The 25,652-nt window shown below is 34.7% G+C and overlaps 1 long non-coding RNA gene across 3 annotated transcripts in view; it reads right to left on the minus strand.

Moving 5' to 3' along the window:
• Nucleotides 1–25,652, minus strand: part of LOC101751758 — a 73,413-nt gene that overhangs the window by 19,445 nt on the left and 28,316 nt on the right. For 2 of the 3 annotated variants that reach the window (XR_005858652.2, XR_005858656.2), the window contains exon 6: nt 24,074–24,171. This is a non-coding gene — a long non-coding RNA (uncharacterized LOC101751758). Of the gene's footprint in view, nt 1–730; nt 881–5,446; nt 16,976–24,073; nt 24,172–25,652 lie in introns of all 3 variants that reach the window. The other variant, XR_006938905.1, reaches the window with a different exon arrangement.

Below are 25,652 nucleotides of genomic sequence, written 5' to 3' on the forward strand. Positions count from 1 at the left end.
TATTCATTTTCCGATGGCATATATTCTTAAAATTTCTAGAAGCTAAGATGTGAATATAATTGTGGGTTCTTCAGAGACTTAAATATATATATATATATTTTTTTTTTCCCCGGGATGCATTTATATCTCTTTGTGAAAACACTAATTTTGTTATTCGGTATATTTCCTTTATTCTAAGATTGGTTTCCCATATTTAGATGGGAAAAGCTACAAGAATCATAGCTTAATTAAACTAATTCTGACCCCACTACAATAGATAAGCCAGTTTACATCACCTGATATAAGCTCATATTTACAGTAAAATAGTAAGTACAAAAACTGGTAGCAAAATCCAAACACGAGGGACAAGATCTTCATCTCACTGTACTGTCACTACAACAGTAGTTGTAGTGCAATTGACTGTATTTTCACAAGTTAAGTGTGTGTAGTAATGATCTTACCTTAGAATATTTTCAATGAATGTGGCTCTACTGACACAAAGCACCAGTCTATAACATCAGAACAATGTCTCACAACGTATCATTTAAAACTTGATCTACATTTATAAGAGGAATGCAGCCAGCAAGAAGTTGTCAGGATAGGACTGTAGTGACACCACAAGTTTCCTCTTCCATCACCCAAATAAATCATCCAGAAAGACAGCATTACTTTCTTGAGGCATGCACATGACACAGAGCTTTCAGTATCTCCTCAGTGCATTTGTTTTGCATAAAGAAGAGAATAAACGTACTTGTACTTCAATCCCCACGTGTTTTCAGTTTCCCACCACTGGGAGCAAACTTCTGCTTCTCCTTGCCTGCATGCTGCAAGAGCATCGGGTTGCGCCTCCACCTACACTTCCTTCAGTGCTTGCTTCCCATGGGTGGGTGTAAATGCCTGCCTAGGGCAAGAGAGAACCAGGTGTGGCATCACTGCAGGATTCATAGGAATGAAACAAGTGGCACATTAGTAGGATTTCTCACACCAAAATATATTAGAAAGTCTGTGAGTGCAGATGTGAATGGATCAGGTGCATTCTGCTCAAAATCTCATGCAAGTACTATGGGAAAATGCCTAAATTTTGCAGTACTTTAAAATCTTAGAGACATCAATTAGTTTGCTCTGAGCCAAGTTCTGTTTGTTGTTTTTCTCCATATAATCACTTCTTGTGCATGACAATTCCTATCAGCCTGGCTGCTCTGACAACAAAATGACAACCCAGCAGTCAGGGAGCTGCCAGCAGTTGGCTGCCCTGCTGTCACTCCTGGCTTCTTAGAGCCGCTCAGGCACTGGGTCCTGATGAGCTTTCAGAAAGGCGTAGAGTCCGAGCCTGACACATTCGATATGCTATCTCTCATCCAAAATAGAGGGAACATGAGCTCTTTTCTAAAACAGAGTTGCAAGAGAGCAATTTATTTATTTATTTTTGCCAGCTGTGAAACTGTATCTTGATAGAAGGGGAAGCAGGTACCAATTTATTACTTAACACAGCTGTATTGTCTTCTGCTCAATAGTCAGAACTCAGCAGTTGGAAAAACACACAGCCTGCTTTTGGTTTAGTTTAGATGATTGTCTGATGACCAAAACAGCAAGATGTGGCATTTCGCTTCAAATTGTTTTTAAATGGAAACAAAATAATCAGCGTACATATGGTCAGCATTTGATCAAAGGCATAAAATTATCCCTGCAGTCTGGATGCAAGTACTCTGAGTGTACAGCCGATCATTTCACTCCTTCAAAAGTACTTTCTCGCTGGACTGACAGCTCCATAGATTCAATTAATGTCAGAAGTAAAAATTATCACTGGTCAATACTGGATTTTAGACTCTGTTTCTGGTATTTTCCTGACTGATGACATTTTCTCATTTCTGAAAAACGTCATGAATCTAATTTATTATTTTTAATTAGTGATTGTTAAGGCCACCTCTGAAGTTTTCCTTAATGTGCCTGTGTAAGCAGAAGCTGAAGGGAGTTACTCTACATGCCCTTAAACTCATAAATTATCTTTCCTTCTGAGCTACTTGTATTGCTCCTTGCTCCAGATTTCCTGTTCTTAAGTTGGCTCCTGGCTTTCCAGAATTTCAACCCAACAGATGCATTCAATGAACTGCATCTGCACTGATGCCACGGGTAAAATTAATTTAAGTGAAATTACTGAGTTTGACACAGATTTTTTTTGTTAGGCGGCTAGCCACTCGTAGGCGTTAAGTAACAAAACACAAACTAATGGATTGATATACTCAGTACACGAATGATGTAGGAATAAGTTATCTCACAGGCCAAACACTTTTTGAAATGCTTAAAGTCTCTCTCATGGGTAGATGCTTAGCATACATGTATTCTAAATTCTGTCACATTTGTTCCTTTTGTCAGCCTTATCAGCTTGTTAGCCAGTTTGCTTGCTCCAAATGCTGGCACATAGCACCATAATCCCACTTCACAAAAACTGGCTGGAAAGCATGCTTAAACATTCTACTTCAAATTTGATACAACCCTCACTACAATACAACAACTAGAAGTGGGATTTAATTAAGCCTGATTTTTAACTATAAAATTCAAGAGCTTATTTCAATACTAACATACAGGCAAGAGTACAAAAGAATAAGAATACAAGATGGGAGGTCTTAGCTGGGTTTCTTTCTTTAGCAGAACAAATATATAAATGCTAAAGGAGAAGTAATCTTGCTCAAAAAGCAAACCAACTTCTTTCCACCTTGTTTGGTTTTATTAGTCTATTTCTACTTGACAAAAGATAAGCTTAGTCAGGCCATTTCAATAGTTTTGTATAAAGCAGTTGCAAAAATACTCAAAGGGTTGGTTACAATGATTGTGGAGAGGAAAAAAAGAACAGCCCTGGAATCTGTTATAAGCACCGTGGTCCTGTCCTGTAAGTCTGGCTTCCAAGGGAAATGTTAGTCTTGAGAATTTACCCGTTTCTGACATTAATGACCATCACATGGCATGTGTGGTAAGTATAAGAGAATTAGGGATCAAATTATACAGGAACTTTTGTTCCTACTTCAGGTACTTTGACACTGTCAAGTACATTTACAATTACCTGATATTATGTCTTGAAATTGTTGTTGGGTCTACCCAATCCACAAATGTTTCTAATAATTTAGTAACACATTCTTAGATGTTTCATGGGTATTAATGCATAATAAGACTTGACTATGACTTTGAATTCATGTTACAATCAATAATTACTATATATTTTATATAAGAGAGCATTTCCTTTCATGCACAGCAATATTTTCAGTACTAGCTGGATCCCCTTGGACTTCTGTGAGTGCACTGAGCCAAATGTCATCCTAAAGAGGCACTCCTTATGTATAACAACCCCACATTTCAGCAGTGTGTCTGGATTTTACAAAGAATTGGAGAAAAAAAATAAAGATGAAATGGATTTATTGATTTTGCTTTCCCTGTCTTAGTACACGATATAACAACCCCTGAACAACTTGAGAAATATGAATCTGAATTCTTCAGTTTAGATCCTGCTTTTTGAGGGTTCTTATGTAGCAGCTTCCAGACAGCTTATAGTAAAGGAATGGCGATCTGGGAATTAGTCCCATAAGATTTTCTGCTACTTAATTTAGCTTAAGATTATGCTAGGCAATTATTAAGCTCAAACTTAGATTTGCACTACCTTTAAGTGCTTTTGAGCTGTATATCTGTCATTCACTTACTAGATGTATGAAAAGTACCTCTGACTTACTTTCTGGATAACATACATTTTGTTTGCTCTTTGAGAATATGAGAATTTTTCATCAAGTTTTCACATACTGATCTTTTGTAGTGTGTATAAGTGTTTGCAGAGTAGTTCATGCAAGCATATAGTTGGTGACCACTGAGCCATCGTTCATACCATGCTTCAATGAAGTTTTCAGGGCTCACATTTTCTTGAAAAGTACTGTCCAAATATTTCTGAGAAAAGAATATATCATCTTAAGTAGAAGCCTTAACGAAATTACTTTTTCTCCTAAAGAAAAATACATATAATATTTTTCCTGCTATAAACTAGCAGTTGCCCCAGTAATATCCCCTAATACGAGAAAGTGCATAAAAATTATGTAAATTGGCGCTAAAAATTTCTCTGTGATTTCCTATTCAAAAACAATGTAGTCAGCACTGTTGACATAAACACAGTCATAAAATTGTTGACAGAGCTGAAATTATGTATTATATATGACGGTTTGGTGTATATTCAGATTACTAGTATTTGGGTCAGTAATTAGGTTTGAGAAAGCTGAAAAATAGCATGGAGACTGCTTGAGCTAATCTGTGAGAACAAAGCTTGAATACCGTGAAAAAGAAATGAAGAAAAACTGGTATTCTGATTAGACTTAAAAAAAAAAAAAAAAAATTACACTCCATTAACATATTAGTAATGCATTAACTTGTAAGGATGGAATTCCAGATCTTGAAGAACTTCACTGCTCTGCCAGCAGTGGATTTTTCTTCAAGAATTAGTAAGGTGAAAAATACATTTATCAGATATTTTGTCATCAAAGAAGGAGAAAAGGGTTACTTCAAATGACCTGCTTTTTGGACATGACACCTCCCCTTTAAACTTCTCATAAAGGCTGAAATGAAAACCTTGAAACTTAAGTAAATAGTTATTCTGGATTACCATGTAGTTGGTCTTTCTGGAGGAAACAGACTCCTTGTACTTTCTTGAGGAAGCAAGAAACATCAAATGAGTTGCTTATCATTAACAGCAAGTCATCATCAGGGATTTAAGAACTATGACTGGTTCTTTAGCAATTCTTAATGAGAAACTTTTCTGGAATAAGTCACAGAAATTTAGGCTTTACTACAGAATTTATAGATTAATTTCTAGAATATGAATTGTATAGGAGCTAAGATAACCAAATGACCTTTAAAAGACACGGACCTCAATAACAAGGAGGATTTAAATAGAGTAGGATTAAAAAACATTCAACTTTTTACTTAATTTTACCACCGAAATATGACACTATGAATAAAATAGAAAACAGGGATGTAGAAAAACTTCCTAGGTCCTCAATCAGGAAGCAGAAACTTTTGTCTCAGAAGCTGGATTATACTCTGAGAAAATCAACCATTTGCCAAGCCCAGCAGTAACCCAACCTTGAACCTGAATTCTACTAAACTTGATAAACAGCTTTTCTCCATCTCCTTGCATTATATATCCATGGCAAGATTCAGTTATGTTTCACAAAACCTCATATGATTTCAGTATACAGCCATTATTCCTTTATAGCATGTTCATAAAACCACTAAAACAGGAGAGCTGGAAGAAAAAGAGCAAGCCATCCTTTTCTATCATTTTTTACAGAGCGAGGTCAACTTCAAGTGATCTTTATCAGTGCTTGTTTAACCTTGTAGAGAAAGCCAATAGCAGATATAGCTGCTTCAAACCAGTTTAGGATCACCTACAAAAAAATAGAGATTGCAATCTGATAATAAAGAAGAAATTGCTTACATCTTTCTCCAAGGGCTTGCCAAATAATCCAAAAGACACAACTTCCCTTGTGGGACCCAACCCTTCAATGAGGTTAGGGAGGGGTTCAGCCTGACTCCACCCCTTCCGGTTGCACAGGTGAATTGCTTCCACCTGTGCTCTCAGGGTTGACTCTGCTCCTTTGCCAGCAGCTCCATTACTGGTTCAAGCAGTGACCTAGCAGTTTCCCTACAAACCTATTCTCAAAAACTTTGACTTATTTCTGCAGCCTCTGGGGCAATTTATTCTAATGTATTGCTATCTTTATTGTTAAAGAAGGTTTTCCTGTCATCTAAAACATATATTTCTTTCAGCCATTTAAGCACATTTCTTTTCTGTACGTGATAAAGAGCAAATTGTTCCTTTCCTCTTATCAGAAGTCTTTTATGCTTTGGAAATATATTCTTACTCTCCTCTGTAGCCTTATCTCCCTTAGATTTTAAATAAACACAGCCAATTCATTTTTTTATTGTTGTTTTTTTATGTTTTTGAAACCTCTGGTTATTTTTCTCTGGACTACATCCAGCTGATCAACATTTTTCTTGAAGTATGACATTCAAAATTGGACAATAATTTAGATAAAATTTATTTTTATATAAAAATATATAATGCTATATAAAATGATATTTATAGATACCATTTATTCATTTTTTTCACGCTTGATTGATATTTATGTTGTCACAAATTTTTTCCTCAAGGACCTTTTCTGTAACAATGTTACCAAATCAGACTTTTCTTATTTTGTGTTTATGACACTCATTTTTCACACCTAAATAGAAAACTTTACAATTTTCTCTACTGAATTACTTCTTGCATTTTCCAGGCCATTTCTTTAGCTTACCACAAGTGATTTGAGTTCTACTCCAGTAACACATCCCATTCCAGTGCCATAGCCAACCTCTAATAGCATCATCTTGATCATATGTCCCATGCTTGCTGATGAAAATCTCCCAGAAAACAGTATCAAATTAAAATCTAGATATTTGCTGCTGCTTCTCTACTCATGAATTCTGTTTTTCTTTAATAGTAAGAAGGATTTATTTCGTAAGATTTTTTAATTCATGTTAGCTGTTGATCATCTTTTAGGGACTCATTTGTTCCTAGCATTTTTTCTAGGAAATGAAGTTCATCTTATTAATTTACAATTATGTTTTGCAGGTTGTGTTTTTCTTTTTGTTCTGGAGAAGAATTATTTTGTTTCTCTTTTGAAAGGGACAAATCATCAAGTCATCTCACCATATTCTGAGCTCTTTAGAGTAACCCTAAAAGCTGATTGTTTTAGTGACAAATGATAGGTGATAAAGTTCATTGTATTGAAAAATTTCAGAATATATGACTTTTCTAGGTGTTCAGTAATCCCTCTGCTTTTCCTACTCCAGGCTATAATAATAAAACTGGCATCAGTCACCTCATTGCAAATGCCATCCGTTCTTTTAAGATGGCGTTTCAAGGAGTGTCATATATCTATTGACCTTCTTGATTCCATTTCCCAATAAATTCCCCTCTCTTTTTAACTGTAGCATAACATTTTTCTACAGCATATAATAAATACATCGTATATTTTCCAACATTTCCTCCTATTGCTTATACTATCCTTCTTTTTGTTTTTATCATGTCTTTTGCATTCTTTCTTAGCTTTATCTTTTGTGCCCTGTACTCCCTGCTTTTGTCCCTATGTATTTTTACTTCATTCTTTTCCCCTGGAATTTGACCTAGTTTCAGCTTTCTGTAAACTTTCCTCTTATTTCTGAAGACTGAAAGGACCTGTTGTGTATCCAGGATGATAGCTACCACTTTGGTTCTATCCTTCCTTTGTTTACATTTATTTCTCTTTCTGCTTCTTTGATTACTTGGATCTCTACTGAGTTAAAAGCCAGTATTTTGGAGGTGTCACAGCTAACATATGTAAAAGTGATTTCTAAACAAATCCATAGCATGCTTTTGTACCTGTTGAATGGATAAATGTTTATAATAACCACAAAAATTCACACAATGAAAGCATAATTTCCAGTATTTTTTTTACTGTATCAATCAGGATTCTTCAAATAAGTGATACAATATTAATAGCATAGCTCAATAATTATTATTAGCAGTGAATATAAAAGCATGTATACTATAAAAATGTGTAAGCTCCATAAACATAACCTTACTATAATTGTCAGAAGTACTGTTTCCCTGAAAAAAAGTCATGGCTTCTTCTTGGAATGGAGTATGTACTGCTACTCTCCAGTAAATATTAAATACAGTCTCTGTTCAGAGGGATGTGTTCCACAACTATAATTATTATTACAGTATTTCCCCTGGTATGAAGCAGCTGACATTTAGGAAAGTGCTCTGAATCAATTAAAAGAGTTGTAGCACAATCTGCATATCATATATTTCAATAAGTCCAAATAAGGAGTCCTTGAATAGATTCAGGTACCTCAATGACAAAGTCCTGCATGTAGGATTCTTAGGACAAAATGATTAAATTTTAAATAATTAATGTGTATTATAAGTGACAAGAATTAAGATTTGGTTACCCATTTGCAGAAAATGCTTTGGATATTGCTACAGCTAATGAAACATACATTTTTTTTTGTTTGGAAGTTATGACTCTAGGACTTCTTTGTGGAACTTTTTATTTACATGCTAAATGCAATACCAGAAATAATATATAAGTACTGTCAGCTCTTCGGATAAATATTGCTGCTTAGCATATTGCATTATTAGCACTAAAAGGCTGCATGATCAGAATCTAAATAACTTCCATTAAAATAAGGCATCTGTTTAAAAACAGTTTTAGAAATATCTCAAAAATTATCTTCCCGAAGTATTCTTGAAATGATACAATATTTTTCACCAGTTGTGATTTTAAATAGCTGTCTGTGTACTTCCTGTTAATTCTGCTAAATTAAATTAAATTGTAATTCTGTATACTTTAATGTATAAGAAGTCATGGCAAACCATGATCCTTACTTGCACCTCCTTCTACCTTTTAAAGATAACAAATAAGTTAATAAAACAAGCAGTCACAAAGACTACACTTTGGCTTGATCAGCAGATGATATACTGAAGTAGTTGTGCCAGTGAAGACTTAGTCTTAGCTGCACAGTTCAAAGAATTAGGAAGAGAATTGTTACAAATTCCGAGCCATGTGTTTTTGTTGTTGTTTTTTGTTCTGATGAGTTCTGTTTGTTTATTTTTGCCTGTCTTTAAACTTTTCGTGAAACTTGCAAAGGGCTGGGGCATTCCTGTAAAGAAAGAGATGCCTGTCCAGGGGGGAACTGGAAACAAACGCCAGAGAATGAATGAATGCAGCTGCTAGAGAAATTTCAGTTACATCAAGATCAAATCCAGCCCTCTAAAAATAGTGTAAAAATATCAGTCAAAATATTTTTGGGAAGTAAAGGCAAAGTTTAGGAATACCCAGTCACAAACCTCTGCCACTACATTCAATCTACATCAGTAATTGCAGCACCAGCAGTTTATAGCACAGGAAAAATGTATGTGAAAGGAACTTTTTTGCATCCTTGCTTCAGAGAATGGATACAAATAGGAAAAAATTCCTTCGAAGAAAAAAAGGCTTACTGTTTAAGATGCCCAAATGCTGCATTCAGTTGAAGGTGAATGTAGGCCAGTAGCTTTCAGAAAATGGAAAAGCATTTGGTATTCATGAAGAAACCTGGTTGTAAAGGAATACATACTGCATTTCAATATACTGAAAAGAAAGGGCTGATTTTTAGGTAAGATGTCAGAGGATGTTAATTAAGCCAGTTTCTATGAAACAGGAAAAGGTCAAGGCAGCACTTCAATTTCATTTAGCTGTAATCCTCAGCACCTATATTTCACATAAAAGAGATCAACTCTCCTTCTTATTACGTATGGTTACTTGGCACTTGCCACCTGGGACACCCCAAATCACCCCATCAGTACAAGTTCTGATTTGCTGCATTCCTGCTCACATGGCAGCATGTAGCCACAGCCACTGGCTGAGAACACAGTATGGGTGTAGAATACATTCCCCACGTCCCAAGGAAAACCAAGTTCCTGCGCCATGAACAGCGTCCTCTCCTATTCTCTGACTGTATTTTCATTTGCCACTTCAATGTTTATCTTTCAAATCATTCCTTATCTTCCAACAAATCTTTGAGACAGACCAAGGTACTTAGTATATGTTTTTTTTGCTGCAAATCTTGTTTAACTAGTGATGACTACTCTTAGTCAGAGAGTTATATATTGTTTTCCTTGAAAAATTTCTAATAAAACATGTGAACATCCAGCTAGGTACTCCCCTTAGAACAGACATGAATCTTATTTCTCTTGCAGGGAAAGAATGCAAAAAGATGCTATTTACAAGGCAGGAAAAAAATGAATTTCAATCTTTGGAAAACAAACGCAGCTACTCCCTAACCATCTCTACCTTGTTATTAAAAACAAACAAACAAACAAAAAACCTCTTGCAGCTTATCAGGACTGAGATACAAGAGGAAATATGTTAGCATATTTTAGAAGTAAATGAAGGGAAGAGCTTACCCTGTAATAGTCTGTCACTGAGATCTCTAAGAGAGGAAGGAAACAAGCCATCAAGATTAGCATCTGGCAAGAAATTGGTGTCACTTGTATAAAATGTGTGTTTGGATTGTGTTGGTACTTCTCCAGCCTAGCTGACAACAGCACCTTTACTGAACAAGATATGCTGGCTTTAAGGAAATTAGTCTTTAGCAGGCACAGACAATCTGCCCAGATCAATTAATTGAAATGCCAGTGAAGGTCTTTGACAGAGAAAAATGTATGATAGTGATTCAATCAGTTAATACTCTTCATCTATTTGCTTGCTGCAGGCAAGGAATAAAATAGAGGCATGAGTATGCTACTGTAGGTAGACATTTAGGCAAAAATTTCCTGGGCAATATTTTCTCCTTTGTGACTGTCTAAACTCTATTTCTTTATAGTGAGCAGTGAAAGAGGAAGAGCAGCTGACAGCAATTAAATTTTGAATGCTAGAATTTATTTTCTATAGAGCATGTTATATTTTTTTTAATAATTTCTTTCGTATTTTGAATGTGATAAAAGAAATCCAGTCACTAGATTGCAAACAGCATGCAGAATCGTACTGACATTGAAAGAAATAAAGTAGCTCTGGACATTTGCAAAGGGCATTCACACATGCTAAAAAAAGGAGGAACTGATTAAGGAAGAGGTTGTCATAAAGAACTTCAACATTCTTGATAGAAAAGGCAATCTCTGGGATTCTGTAATCTCTTGTTGACTACACATTTTAAAATAGTTTAGTCTGCATTTAACTGAGAAATCTTGTATTTATAATATATGATTTCACAGGTGGTGTCCCTGAGCATCAAGCACATCAAGCAAAGGACAATAGGACCAGAAGGAACTTATGTTTCATCAGTCTTTTTCACAATTGCTCTGACCTGGTTGAGGCCCAAGTCTTCTCCACAGTGTTACAGAAATTACATGAACTCCCATCCTGCATGTTCAGTTATTTAGAGCAGTGTCTACATAGGAAAGACAGTGTAGGACTAACTTGCAAAGGCAATATGTTTAGACACAATGCTTACCACTGCTTTCTTTCATGGTTCTAAGCTTCAGCTCAAGACCTTGTAATGGACAGCTCATCTTCTGATCCTTCTCATGTATGACAATAACACTGACATAAGCTTATCAAAAATTATATAAAAAGAACTACTCTCTTTCCACCACAAACCTCTCTTCTTTGATCATTAGAAACCCTATATTTATTATCTTAGATTTATTCATGGTCAATCTATACTGGTTAGATTTGTGGCATCCTAGCTCTAGTGACATAAAAATAAAAGTATTCTAAAGATATCCAAGCTTGGGATATCCAGGCTTGGATGAATAAGGACAGTGAGCTGATCTGAAGGCTGAATTATTTGTATATGAATTATATTCCATCTCTTCTCATCTTTATGCTCACACATGGACACATCACTTTTTTCCAAATATCTCCTTTCTGAAGAAGAAGGATGAAGAACAAATTGAAGTTTTGCCATTGCCTGTAATAGTAGTTATCACAAATGCAGCTCAAGAATTAAGTATCACCAAGGCAAATCATTGGGAGAAGCTGAAACAAGTCATTGTGAGATGCTAAAGCAAATCATTGAGAGAAAGAAATGATCAAATAATTGTTTTAATAATGGGACCAGAAGAATTTTCTTAAGGAAAAACAGCAACAAAAAAACAAGAAAACTTAAGCTTATTTAAATGGATAGACAAGCAATATTTTCCACCTGTTCTAATGCATAGTGAGTAATGTGTCATTTTGGTTCAGTCAGTGAACAAAAATGTTGAAACCTAATGGAAAATATAAGAGCTAATGCTACAGAAATCAGTTGTTGAAGAAAAACTTTTACATCTTTCTATTAATTAATACCACACAAAACTTGAATCTGAAATATGATGTACGGTTTGTTACTGAAATCTCCATACTACTACCATTTTGTTGGTGTTCCATTGGTACACAATGAGAAACATGACATCATTGTATTACTTTCATTCAAACCTCAGTTATGAGTGTTTTCAAACTGAGCAATAGAGTTTATGCGTGTATTGCCCTCTCCTAATTTATACTTTCATTGAGAGAGTGACATGACATCCCCCATCATTTTAGGACTTCCAACATAAGGTAAAATATATTTTCAGGCTGTTATGAAGAAGCTTACTAACTGTAGCATCTTTGTTCTGATAAAAATATCTAATAATCTGGTGACTGATGTTTGGAGTTTCCTGCTAAGACAATTCCTTTAAGGTCACCAAAATCATGTCAAGTCTTCAGAAATAAAGAAATAGTCCGTTACTAAAAAATAGTAGTAAAACCTGTCTCTAGACAAAAGTCATAATTGAGACATCTCTGTGAAAGTGTCAAAAACAATGTTCTTGGTTTATAGAATGAAGATGGATGTATCACCGTTTCCTTTTCAGCACGTCTGTGCAATAAGTGGGAAGTCATCAGCAATTTTAATAGCCAGTAAGAGACTGGGTAAGACTGGACAAAATTTATGCTGATAGATCTTCTCTGGGAGTTACACAAGACAAAGAAGTTGCAATTGTGCTTCTGTACTTTAGTGTCTGAGAAATGGAAAAGAATGGGGTAAGGCTACATTTAACATAGAAAACATGGAAGTGGTGCTGGAATACAAGAGCAGGAAAAAGCTGGCAGAAGCAGCAAAGATTTTAAAGGAAGACCCTTCTTCAGTTTGACACTAAGGCTGGATTAAAAGATTTTGGTTTTAGCAGTCAGAAAGCAGCACAGTCCAAGACATGTTTATTCTATTCTGCCTGATCTTGAAATTGTTGTGACAAAAGAATCACTACACTTTTATCCCTTTAGGATTACCTTGCTGAAATGAAGTGTACATGAAGCTTCAATTGAAATCTAGGCAGAACTGAACATTGATTTTCTTGCTGAGTTTTCACATTTTTAAAGATTTTGAAAAAATCTTAAAAAAATCTTTAAAAAGGCCTGAGCTTGTCTGCTCATAGTTCAGCTGGAGCCTGAAATGTATGCTATAGCATGCCAGGATAAAAATCTTCGAAATCTGCAAGGGCTGATTACTAATTCTGACCTTTAAATAAAGCATACATTTGCAGGGAGTTGTTTATCTTGCATGACTTGGCTCTGTTCTAGCACATATTCCTAGGCTTAATTTTAAGAATACTGGAACACAGAGTGTGAGATGATCGATGGAGATGGACACGGGGCAGAAAAGGAAACAGAAAACTGGTACACACCTAGAAGGAGTTCTCATTTCATACACACCTGGGGCATGATCAGGACACACAGCCTAGGAGCTAGGATGTTCCTAGCTCAATTTCTTCCTGCTCATTTGTCATACTTGAAAACATGCTGCACAAATACTGTAAAGAGAAATTGTCCATTAATTAGTTATTAGGGACTGTTGTTATGAAAGCAGCTAACACGCGAGCTAGTTGACGTTATTGAACAAAACACAGGAAATTATACAATCAGTTGTTTTGAGTCCTTCTGCTTTCAAGGATAGAATGAATCTTGATATCTTATAAAACTGGCTTTTCCTCGGGACAAACCAAATAAGTAGATGAAAGCAGAAAGATGTTTGAATTGGGAATCATTTGATGTGCCTTCTAGCCTTCAAGGAGATGTTTTCATTAAAATCACTCTTATAAAATAAGAATTTGCCTCAGTTTCTTATCTTTAGCCTTCTACAATGGTGAAATATGACACATTATTTCATTGGATATAAGACATATGTTATTTCATTGGACATTTATTCTGTCAACCTCAATACTGTCCTGTTTAGATGAATACAAGAGATATTCTAGTATATTACATGAGGAAGCAGCTAATCATTTGCTGTACTCTCATACTCAGGTGCACAACAAAAGTCTCTGGTGAAAAGACTACCTGCTTGTGATTACTTTGTCTTTTGGATCTATCTTACACAGATCTTGAAATCTTCTGGACATCATAACCTTATGACCAAGTCTTTCCTCACATTCATCCTTAACATTCACACCAACAACAGATTCCTTCACTGGCCTGACATACCACTTGCCGTAAGGCCCAAAAATCACACTGTGGCTGGTAAGATTTTGACAAAGAAGAGTCATATAGCTTCTGAAGGAGCTCATGGCATGTCTGGAGACAGATACAGAACAGAACTCTTTGGACTGCCAGTCATATGCACCTAAGCACTCAAACTCTCATACTTTAGTACAGAAATAGCATGAGAAACGTATCAGTTCCTCCTACAAAGTGACAAAGACTCTTGTGAAATATTCACATTCAGTAATATATTTTAAAAATATACATATATTTCTTTTCTATTATAAAAATTGAAATCTGTTAATAAACATTCACTTATGCTGTTACCAACTCTACTGAAATATCAAATATTTCAGCAGATATTCTCAAATTGGAAATCAAGAAAGAGGATGCTTAACTAGTCTAATTGATTATCACAACAGCATACGATATTCACATATGTCAGTAAATAATCTGTGGATAATTATCTTTTCAGTCATGCTTATCTGCTAAGCATATACTTACTGCAACTCACTCTTTAAGACTCTTTAAGTAGTGTTATGTGTCCCATAGCAAAGTTATGATAATAATTACTGACTATAAATGACTGTATGATGCCGCAAATGGAAGTCATGTAATCAATTAATAGTTTCAAAAAAAAAAAAACAAAAAAAACCCAACAAACTGATTTCCTTATTTGTGGCAAACCATGAAGCATCAGAATAAATTAAATAGTGCTCATTACTTGGCAACATTAACAGCAAAGCTACCTTAAAACTACCTGTTAAGAATATAGCTCACATTTGGTCTAATTGTTTCAGCAAGTGGCAGAAGAAGTACTTAGGCCTTTGTTCCTGATTGCTTTGCTAGAAATGATTTTTTGTGTGTGTGTACTCTTCAAAATAAGGTGAGAGAAGTTGGGCCAGCAATGAAGCAAAAACAGTTAGGGAATATTCTGAGGAACAATCAGAAAAAAATAAGCACTGAATATGCAGCTAATTTCTGAACAAGATAATTGTCTTTACTGGCTAATTTAGTAGGTATTCACCTTTTCTTTCTGCCATATCACTGTATTTTTTTCCTCTCCTTGATGCACAATTTTTTCTTTAACATAACATTCCATCAGAAACACTCAACAGCTTTAAAGTAAACCACCTTTTCCTGTTTTTAATCTCATCCTCAGTATCAATCTACAAGGAGCTTAGTTGACGTTTCAGGAGATGAAGAAGGAATGAAAACATGTGTCAGTAAGAATTTGTGCCTTAAAAACTTGGTGTGATAAAGGTGGAAATAGTATTGCTATCATTAAGGACCTTTGCAAGCTTTAAAAACAGTTAAGTACTGCTAGCTGATGACTAAAATTCTGAACTTCCCTTTCATTTATAAGCAGTTCTAAATAAGATGAACTTTTTGAGTCATTATGTACTGACTAGGGAAACACAAAGGAATTGGGAAGCCAACAGTTTTGTGAAGAGTTATAAACATTGCAGAGATAAAAAGAAAAAAAAATTGCCTTGATCATTTTCCCATCCCCAATCAGAAAAAAAAAAATGTATATGAGAACTTGCTTTAAGGAAAATTTTGATTTAGGGTATGTTTTCATTAGGAATGGTACATTTGCATATTATACTGAGATAATAAATACCCACTTTAAGTAGAAAGCTTACTTGTTTTTCAAGCAGATGTTTTCTTATTTCTCATTTAAAAAACACAGATAGTTTACTCCCATTGAAGACACAGATTAGACAGAAGAATTAACAGTCAGCATCATATTCACAATGCAGTGCTAGAATCCTAAAGTTCTTTTTGCACCACAGAAAGGTCTTCTGTCAGACAGAATGCCACTGCAAGCAAAGAAGGCCTCTGCTTAACAGCATGAAGTCCATACCAGACAGATAGAACTCTGCAGGGTAAAAGTAGAGTTGTGATATAGTTTTGGAACCCCATCTGCCAGGGGTTAGAACTCTATTAGAAGTAGAGGGAAAGGTCTTCAACACTTATGTTAAGACATACATAGATCTGGAGAAAAGATGAGTACTATAGGAGTTGTCTTGTAATACAACAGAAACCTTATTAGTCTTCAGCTGAGAAGCTACACTTACGTTAGTGCAGCCATTCAAACGAAGTTTAGATGTAAGGCAGCTATGAAAGAGTGTTTAAATACCTGCTGGTATTTAATAGGGACAGATTTGTATTACATAGCTGCTTATGGTGTTATAGTTCAGTCAGTTTGGGACTTCCCCTGATGTAGGGCAAATTTTGAAGTAGGAAGGCTCATTTTCTCATTCTGAAAGTTCTTCTTACTGGACCCAGCAGTATAAAGCAATAGTCCAGACGTTTTCCATCTTGAGAAGTAAGTCAGCTGGCAAGGATCATCTAGTCCAAGCTGTCCATAACTCCCAAGTGAATTAGTTTCTATTAGTTGTTCATAAGTTCAGTTGTGCCATTCCCTATCATTTAACCCCCCATGCTGTTAACAGAAACTCTAACTCAAACCACTTTATAAGTAGATAACAATTAATTGGCTCTGCCTCAAGAGTTGTCCAAGAAAATACTCCTTGCAGTTTTGAGAGGAAACAGAAAGAAAATAAGGTTGTGAAATCTGCTTTCCAGGATATCATACCTTTCTGTCAGACTGGACGTGTAGTCAGATGCTAAATTCACACACAGTTATATCCATTTCTCTTCATTCTTTACTGAGGCCTCTAACTACATCAAGCTTTTTGCAGACTTGGAGGACTTTCTACGTTAAGTATTCACATTGTTAATTTTTCAGATGAAACATTCCCAGTTTAACTATTAGTCTCAGACATCAGTATAGGGTGATCATCTGATTTTTTCCCAGATGGATAAAGAAGCAGAAGGGATTAGGGAGGGGAGATGCTTCTCCAGTGGGGAGCAGAAATCTTTCTTTCCTATCCTAAAGATTCATGGCAGAGCAGAGGCATACAACATAATCAAAAACTTGATGAGTCTCCAAGGATCTAATAAAACAAAATACAATTATGTTATGTTAAAAACACAAGAAATAAAATAAGTCATTTAAATATTACACATGGAGGTATCTTCTGCATTTAAACTGAAAAATTATCTTGGAAATTCAAGACCATTCTGTTGGGTCTATACTCTTTTTTTTTTTTCCCTGGAAAAAACTTCATCTGTCACTCTTCAAATTCATATGACTTTTCAAATGTTGTGCACAATGAAGCATGTAATTAGCGCTAATGTAGATCTTGCAGCTGCTTTTCATCATTCTTCCATTCAACAAAATGTGTGTAAGGAAACTAGAAGTCTGTAAACACCAAGTGAAAAAGAAAAGCAAGTTATGTAAGGAGAGAACATAACTCTTTACTAGATTAGTCGGGACAGTTGGAAGATATCGGAAGTTTAAGAGGCACAGAACTTAAGGAAGAAACGATGAGCCACAATGCTTTTCTGCTTTTTTCTCACTTGTATCTTTTCTACAGGAAGTACAATTTTCCCTATAAATGTTGCTTCTCTACATGTGCTTTTATCTGCACAATTACCATACCACTAATTTCACAAGTAATAGGTGTTCACTGCTACTTAGAGAAGCAAAAAAATTAGGAAAACTATTGAAAGCTAGATTGTCAACATACATAGATATTTTTAAGATATTTAGAAAGAATCCTTTAAGCTCACATTAGTGTAATCCCTGAGCTCCCATTGCGCCTACATACTTCTGCATGACTTTGGAGATTATCATTGCTGATGTTTCCATTGTTGATGACTGTTAAGTGCTGACTTTTACTGCCATGCCTTAATCCCATGTTTGTACGTGATGGCAACAGAAGCAGTTTCGATTATGAAATTAAAAATCATAGGATTTACTAAGTGCTGACATCTTCTGTAGTGTTTTCCGTAATATCTTATTTTTTTACTCACTTGAATTCCAAGTAGATCTTGCAGCATAAATTCTAGAGCCTTAACAATTAATTATTGCAAAATTCCATAATAATAATTTAGCAACTGCTCATATAGAAAACAAAACTGTAGTCTAAACTTGAAGCAAAATCCCCCACTTTTGTAAATAATATAATTACAGTGCAAATCAAAGTTGCTTATTTACAGGTGAGAGTTTTTTTCTGAAATATTTATGTACTGATTTTTGTTCCTGTAAGGTCTTGAAAAAAAAAAAAGAAACTTCATAGCAACTGAAAATACAGTATGTTAATATCTATAGTGAGAATGTTTTAGAGCAGATTATTCTAAGAAGTTTTTCCATGCTCTGTCAATTTTGTTGTAATTTCCAGAAAATATTCTGCTCTCTAAAAATTTACAATGGCATGAGAAAAGAATTTTTATGATTTGCTCTGTATCTCTAGCAAGTCAAATACTGCTGGGGGCTGGTGGTGGACTTTCTTTTTTCTTTCTGATGATTCTGCAATACTACTGGATATGTAAAAGAGTTGTATTTTCTGATTTACCATTTTTGGAGCACTGTTTTTAGAACATACTACAGCTTTCTCATAAGAAGGAAGATGCGTGCTTTTCACAACTGGGCACTGAATGAAATAACTTTGTTTATTTGTATTGTACATATTGTAAGATATTAAGGATCAGGCCTTCTACTCAGTGGAACAGCCAGCCAGCCAGCTCCAGTGGTCTAAGAAATTTTCTTTTTTGCTAGGGTCTAATATAACTATATCTAGAGTTTCCTGTCTCTGTGTCTGGAAAAAAATAAAATAAAAAAAGACTTGAAATAACATTCTTTCACCATGTTTCACAGATAGATAGGGAAGTAAGTAATTTACACTGTTAGTCACTATGGTGTTGATTGTTTTAGAAGAGAATCCTGTTGCTCTGAGATTGCTGAAGAAAATTGAGTAAGCTTGAAACTTATTTGTCCCCCAGTTCACAGTGTAAACAAAAATAGCATAGAATTTCTAATTATAATGTAATAAACATACAATCATTTCAATTTATTTATATACCCATTCAATGCACATATATTAATTTGGAAGAAAACTTGCTAGTCTATTGGTTTATTTTACCAGTCTTCTCTGTTTTCAACATCTCTTCCAAGTTCTGAAGATTGAAAAAACCCCAACAAACAAGCAACCCTCTCAAATGAATCTCTACGCAAATGCAGGTGGAAATATATCCTTAGTGTCTAAATGTATGGTATTCGAGCCCAGTATTGATATTTCTCTTTTAGTCTAGGCACTGGTATGACAACACTTGCTTTCCAAGATGCCATTTGCATAAGACTCTTAGTTTGAGGTAGAATTCTCCCATGTCACAGAAATGACACATCTTCTGCCTAACAGGAAGGTGAGCAGTGTTTTGCTATGCTTGTGCTTTGGCTTGCTCTTATTATAAGTCTCTATTTCATCCATTTGTTCTTATTGAAATATGAGTAATCAGTGGTTTACAGATTTTCTGGAACCTTGTACTTATCAAAGTAAGGTCTACATTTTTCCCTTCCAACATAGCTAATAATCTGAGTAGGATGGGGAGCATCTCGCTGTCTAGCTAAATCACATTTCATAAAAAAGGTTACTTTTAAATGAAACTATAAATTGCTTCTGGTGAGTAGAGACAGGTAATTTGTCTCAAGCTTACACAGGCACACAATTTTCTGCCACTGATAGTTCTGTTCAAGTTCCAAGTAGTGCAACAAATTCAAACTAAGACAACAATGATAGTATGGCCATACATTAAGAAAATTATCACAGAATTTCCAACTCAGTTTATCCAGTCCAATATCCTACTTCTAGATATTCTAAATAACCAAATGTGCATAAAAATGTGCTCACCATATTATATTTCTTTCTAGTACTAATAGAGCTGAATCTAAGCCTTCAGGTGTTAGGATTATTTCTTTGAAAATATTTTAACATTAAGTATTATATGTCAGGGAAATTCTGCTGTCCATTCAGTGCCTTTTTGGGGGGACTAGAGAAGTGTTGGGCCTTAGCATCTAATTTGGCAAAAACTCCCAGGATAAAGTATATGCTAACAGCAGGGGGAACAAATGAAAACAAACAAACAAATAAATAAAAATCTTCTATAACTCCTACCTGTTTTGCACTGTGCTTTTTTTTTCTTTTTACCTCTTTTAAATCAATAGTCTCAGAAAAGAAGAAGCAGTGAAAGATTCATATGCTGTACTTCCTTTTCTCTTCTTAAGGCTGTCTTTCTTTCTAAGCCAGTGTGTGAGATACAAGAGGAATTTTTGTGAAAACAAGTGTAAAGTTGACATAATCCCAGCTTTGTCCCTGAAGTGCATTTTCACCAGCACATCGCTTTTAATATGTAATAACATCATGCTCTTCATAACTATTATAATGAAAATCATTGTGATATCTACTTAAGAACTCCTTATGAACATCCATACCAAATATTTATCTGCTCTGCCAGAAGAAATAAATTCAAATGATTGCATCATGAATGCTAAAGATCGCTGAAAGGAGTAACATTCCCATTCACTTAGTTTGCATATAGAGTGCTTCTGTTCAAATTGAAAGCTATTTGAAACTCATTAACTTGCCTTGCAGTTTTTGCAAAGCACAGTTTTGATCTGCTCAAGAATTTGGGTACCTCAAACCTGTTGTCAGTTCAAAGTGATTGATTACTATTGGGCAGTTTCTCTGTGAAAAGACATATGTGCAATTGCATCCAATGAACCTGCTGAGAGTATGTGTCACGTTTGTTTATAATCCACACTTAGATAAAATATATAAGCTGCATTGAAAAAGTCCAGACAGAGAAAAGAATATGTATTAAAGAACTTTTTATTATGCAGATTAGTTGAGGAGACTCTTGGCAAAGACAAGTTTTTGTATCGCTAGGAGGGAACGAGCCCTAATTCGCCCAAGGGAAAGAGTGGTCTGTGTTTCAGGACAAAAGATAAAATTGATCTAGGTGCTGTGGAGGACTTCAAGTATAAATTCAACAATAAAACTCAAAGAAATTCCCCAAGAAAGTAGAGAAGAAATGTTCAAAGCCTGAATCCCTATCTAACACTGTGTGAACAGAGAATCCAAAATTAAGTTTGCCACAAGAGAAGATTAAAGTTTATGAGCAAAATATATCTTTCTGGCCAAACATACAGATGATCAAATCAGGAGAGTTAAAGGTAGATCATGGAACCAAAATACAGTAATTATTGCTGCTTTTGTGGTAAAACAGTAGAGCAGAATACATAACTACTGATATTCCTGTGAAAGCAAAGTTTACATATTGGACAAAATCTGATGTGATGGATAAATAGATGTTGGAATTTTGATCACTGAAGTATAGGGACTAAAGTTAGTCTCAGTAAGAGCCCCAGAGAATAAATTGTCAACCTTTGTTTTCCCCTGTGAAATGTGACAAGAGTTAGTAGAATCAGTCATGTTATTTAATCTATTTTAAGAGCATCTGAAATGGAAAATCAAATGCTGCAGGTATACCCTGTTCAAAGTACTTGACTTCATTTTAATAAGGATAAATCTAGAGGAAGGCATTTCAGATCAGTTGAATCAGACATAAGCAGCTTTAGATAAGAATCTTCCCCCTATCATTTAAAGAAAAAATAGTTTTGGACTACATTAAGCTCAAACAAACTCAGCAGATGCCACATCTCAGTCCTATAAGAAAGAGAGAGACAAATTAGTGACAGACTGAAGAATGACACTGAAGACTTTCGAAAATATCCAGAGAAAGTCCAGAAAAATGAAAGGGAAAATAAAAAGAAAGAAATAAAGCAGTAGGAGAGGTAAGAGAGAAAGAGGAAAAAAAAGTCTCAATTGAGGCAATATAAAAGAAAATCTATAGGGAGGGAGAAATATCCCATCTTAGATACAGTTAAAATAAATATCCAATTGATCTGAGGTAAGGTCAGACCTAAGCATTGGAGCCAATTTTTGTAATCCACCCTCAATGTCTTAAAATCTACCAATTATGGCATCCAAAGAGGATCCTTCTCTTGCTATATCCTGGTCAGCCATCAAAGGTTTTTCTAGCTCCTAGAATACCACAAAACTCTTCATCTCTGTATTCTCTTGTCATGCTGCCTGTCATCCTTGCACCAAAGGGTGTCATGCCTAGGCAGCTGGTAACTCACACCTTTGTAATAACATGAATAATCCTGCCCATCACATAGGGGTAATGAAAGAAGTTCAAGACAGCTGGTGAGATGGACATGACAGGAATCTTTAAGAAGCAGAGATTTTGACAAAATCCTTTCTGATTCCAACAGGTAGTGAGAGCAGGTAAGGAGTTTTGAGACTTCTTCAAAAGCATAAAAAATGTGAGAAGGAAATATAGTGGTTATCAATGATATGAGTAGATGAAGCTAGATAGCTCTAAATGTGATAGCGATCCTTGAATGTATTTGTCTGAAGCAGGTAAAAATTGGCAGGAAGTATTCTAAAAAACTTAACAGCTCATTTTCTTTGAATGAATTTCTTTCACGTATCCTTGAATATCTGAGAGCAGAGACTCAAATAAGGAGGCAAGGAGACATAAATTCCTAGTGCTAAATTTTCAAAAGCTTACGCCTATTTCCTGTCTATAACAAGGTAAATGTCTACTTAAGTGGATTTTTAAAGATATTTCTTAGTCTATGTCTGAAGATGTTTAATACTAATGAAACAGCTCTCAGCTTGCCTTGAGTGTTACCGTAGAAAGTGCCATATTTTATTTTTAGCTTGGTGGCTTCTAGCCTGAAATATTTGAGAATGAAACAGTGTGTAATTTTTAAAAATATTGCTGTTTTCCTATTTGGGGGAAATAGGTCTTCCATATATTGATTAAAATACTGCTTGTCAAATTTCTGTTGAGAAGCACATAAATCTTTGTCACTTTATAAGCTATTAAATTCTGACACAATCTTGATTAAAGCTGAACAAATGCTGATGGTGTGAAAATTGTATGCTTTCCTTAAGACACATAAAAAATACCTAAATTCGTTTAGAGAAAGAAATATACTTTTAAGGATAGATAACTCTCAAAGATTTCACATAACTTCCTGTCATAATGAAAGTCATTTCACATTCTATAAAGAGAAACAGGGATGTTGATGAAAAAAATTTCCTCCTGAAAATCCTTTGAATGTATCTTACAACGTTAAGCCAAAGATTGCAGAGTTGGAAAGCAAGGATAATTTATTTTTTTGAAACATTGAATTGTCTGGATTAAGACTAGAGCTGTCACAGTTTTAGGACCTTTCTGAGTCTCTGCCAATGAGTAAACACACCATTGTTAATACTTGCAACATGCCTTTCACAGGCATGGATACCTTATATAAACATATCAGACCTATAGTTCATATCCATAATTATCTTTTGATCTCTATTTGCAGATAGAAAAGAGTGTGCCTCTAGTGAACATTTGTGACAAAAAAAATGTCTTCAAGGTACAAAATAAATGTCAATAAAGAAAGAAGTATTTTTAAAGCACTAGGTAGAAATGGAGAAGTAGAACCTAGAGTGTCAGGAGGAACCAGTAAAGTTATCAGCTGAATAATGCATCCAATGTGTAAATTCTTAAAAGACAGTGAAAAACAGAAAGATACTTTGAAAAGAGCTCAAAAACTGACCTGATGACAAAAAATATGTAGCATAGGGAGAAACAAATATTTAAATCTCTAATATTGAATTGGATTATTCTTTCTTTTCTCTTTTCAGAAAAGAAAGAACAATTTATTCAAAAAATATTATTTTTGAAAAAGTCGAAAATATCACATGGAAACTTGAATTTCATATGCTTCTGTGAAGAATAAAAATTGTTGAAATAGTCTTCTCTGTTTTTGTTTTAAATGTCAAAAGGAAGTTTTCCCCAATGCAATGATTTTTCCCTATGCTAAGCAACTAACATTTAAAAACTGGAAAAAAGTCAGTATTGAATAGAAATGTCTCAAAATAATTTAAGCAATTTTTAAATTTAGAGATTTTATCAACTCACAATCTAAAATCTTCATATATGCAAAATATTCAAACCAGAATCTTATATGCACATACACATATATTTAACTATGATCATTTTCTTGGGACAAAAATAATCCAACCATGACAGATTTACAGCTTAACAAAGAGGATGTGAAAAGGTGTCTACACTGTATTCATAAAAATTACCTGAGCTGAAAGTAGAAAAGATTCTTTATTCACTCCAAATAACAGCATAGCAAGAAAAGGTCTCCAGCAGCTTTCCAATAAGAAGTTAGAATCTGAAACTAGAAAGAAAACAGTTTAAAATTCTTCTTCCTAAAATAAAGCTGGTAACCAAGGGCTGAGTCAGGAATGACTTAACAGCATTCTGCTGCACATGCTTATTCAAAGGTCAGGTGACATGATCTTAACAATCTCTCTTGGCCTTAAAATTTATGCCTCTCCAAATACCTAATTGAGGATTATGCAAATGCTTGTCTGTAGGGAATGTTTCTTCTAGTTTGTTAAGCAGGTAAGCTTATATTATATAGAATGACTATTGATATCCATTATAAATTGTTTGTTTAGTTAATGCAATTCCGCAGGGTATAATAATTACTCACTTATATTCAGCTGTTTTCATCCTACTAGGCAATTATCCACAATTTTTCGACAAGGTGTTTCACCGTCTAATTATTTGTTGTATAAAAAGTGTACATATTTTTATAACTGTAATAAATTTAATGTTTTAATTTCATTTGTCCTCTTCCCATTCCAGTGTGCCATTCTAACATAACATAGGTAATATGGAGCACTTATAAACTAAGCTACTCAAAGTCTATGAATTCTCAAATCTAGAAATACTTTATATATTTTATAATCAAGTATGCAAATACTGTAATTAACTAATAGATGTATTGTACTAGAGATAATTTGCTTTCCTAGAGAATGTAGGCAGCTGCCCTGAGGCAGCAGTGATCATATCACAGTGTATATATATAAGTATATAAATAATTTATATAAAATGCATCTACGTATTGATACATTTAAGTGTTTGCATGCATATACAATAAGCATATTACATATGTATAATATCTCCATACATATATAGTTCAGCGTTTTACAGACATTATCTGATTTCAAATCGCTCGTGAAATAACAGTGTCTCTCTCTCTCTCTACAATATTTAATGTGTAATCTTCCTGTGGACTATCAAAAACTGACATTACACCTTCTACGGTTTAGGATAGCACTCTCTGTCTCTCTATATACACGTATCTAAACAAGCATTCTTATGTACAGCTCAATAATCTGTCAGAGAAGTAATGTTGCAAGGCACATTTAAGCCTTCATTCTTATTCTTATAGAACCCTTATACAATGCTTATAAACTGATTTTAAGTTTATTTAAATGTAGCATATGGTTGTTCCTCAGTACAACTTAAATCTAAAGCATTGACATTTTTCAAAATGTACTGAATTACATTCTGGACGCTTCAGTCATTATATAAGGGACTTATACTTGACATCCAGGCATCTGACTTGATAGTGTCAATACTCTTCTGCAAGTTTAAACAAGGCTTCATGTAGCTAATACAAATCCACTCCTTACAGTGGAATAAGTCTCCCCTGCACCCCTTTTCAGTTAAGAGAATGGCTGACTGAAGAAAAACAGCAGTAAATTATCCACAGGGGTGATCAGATAGCCTGCTGTACTAAAGCCCATCCTGTTACACATATTAAGTGGCTGCTGGGCATGATAAACAGCAATATTTCCTGCTTGTTTG

This window comes from Gallus gallus, chromosome 3, assembly GCF_016699485.2.
Source record: "Gallus gallus isolate bGalGal1 chromosome 3, bGalGal1.mat.broiler.GRCg7b, whole genome shotgun sequence".
NCBI lineage: Eukaryota > Metazoa > Chordata > Aves > Galliformes > Phasianidae > Gallus > Gallus gallus.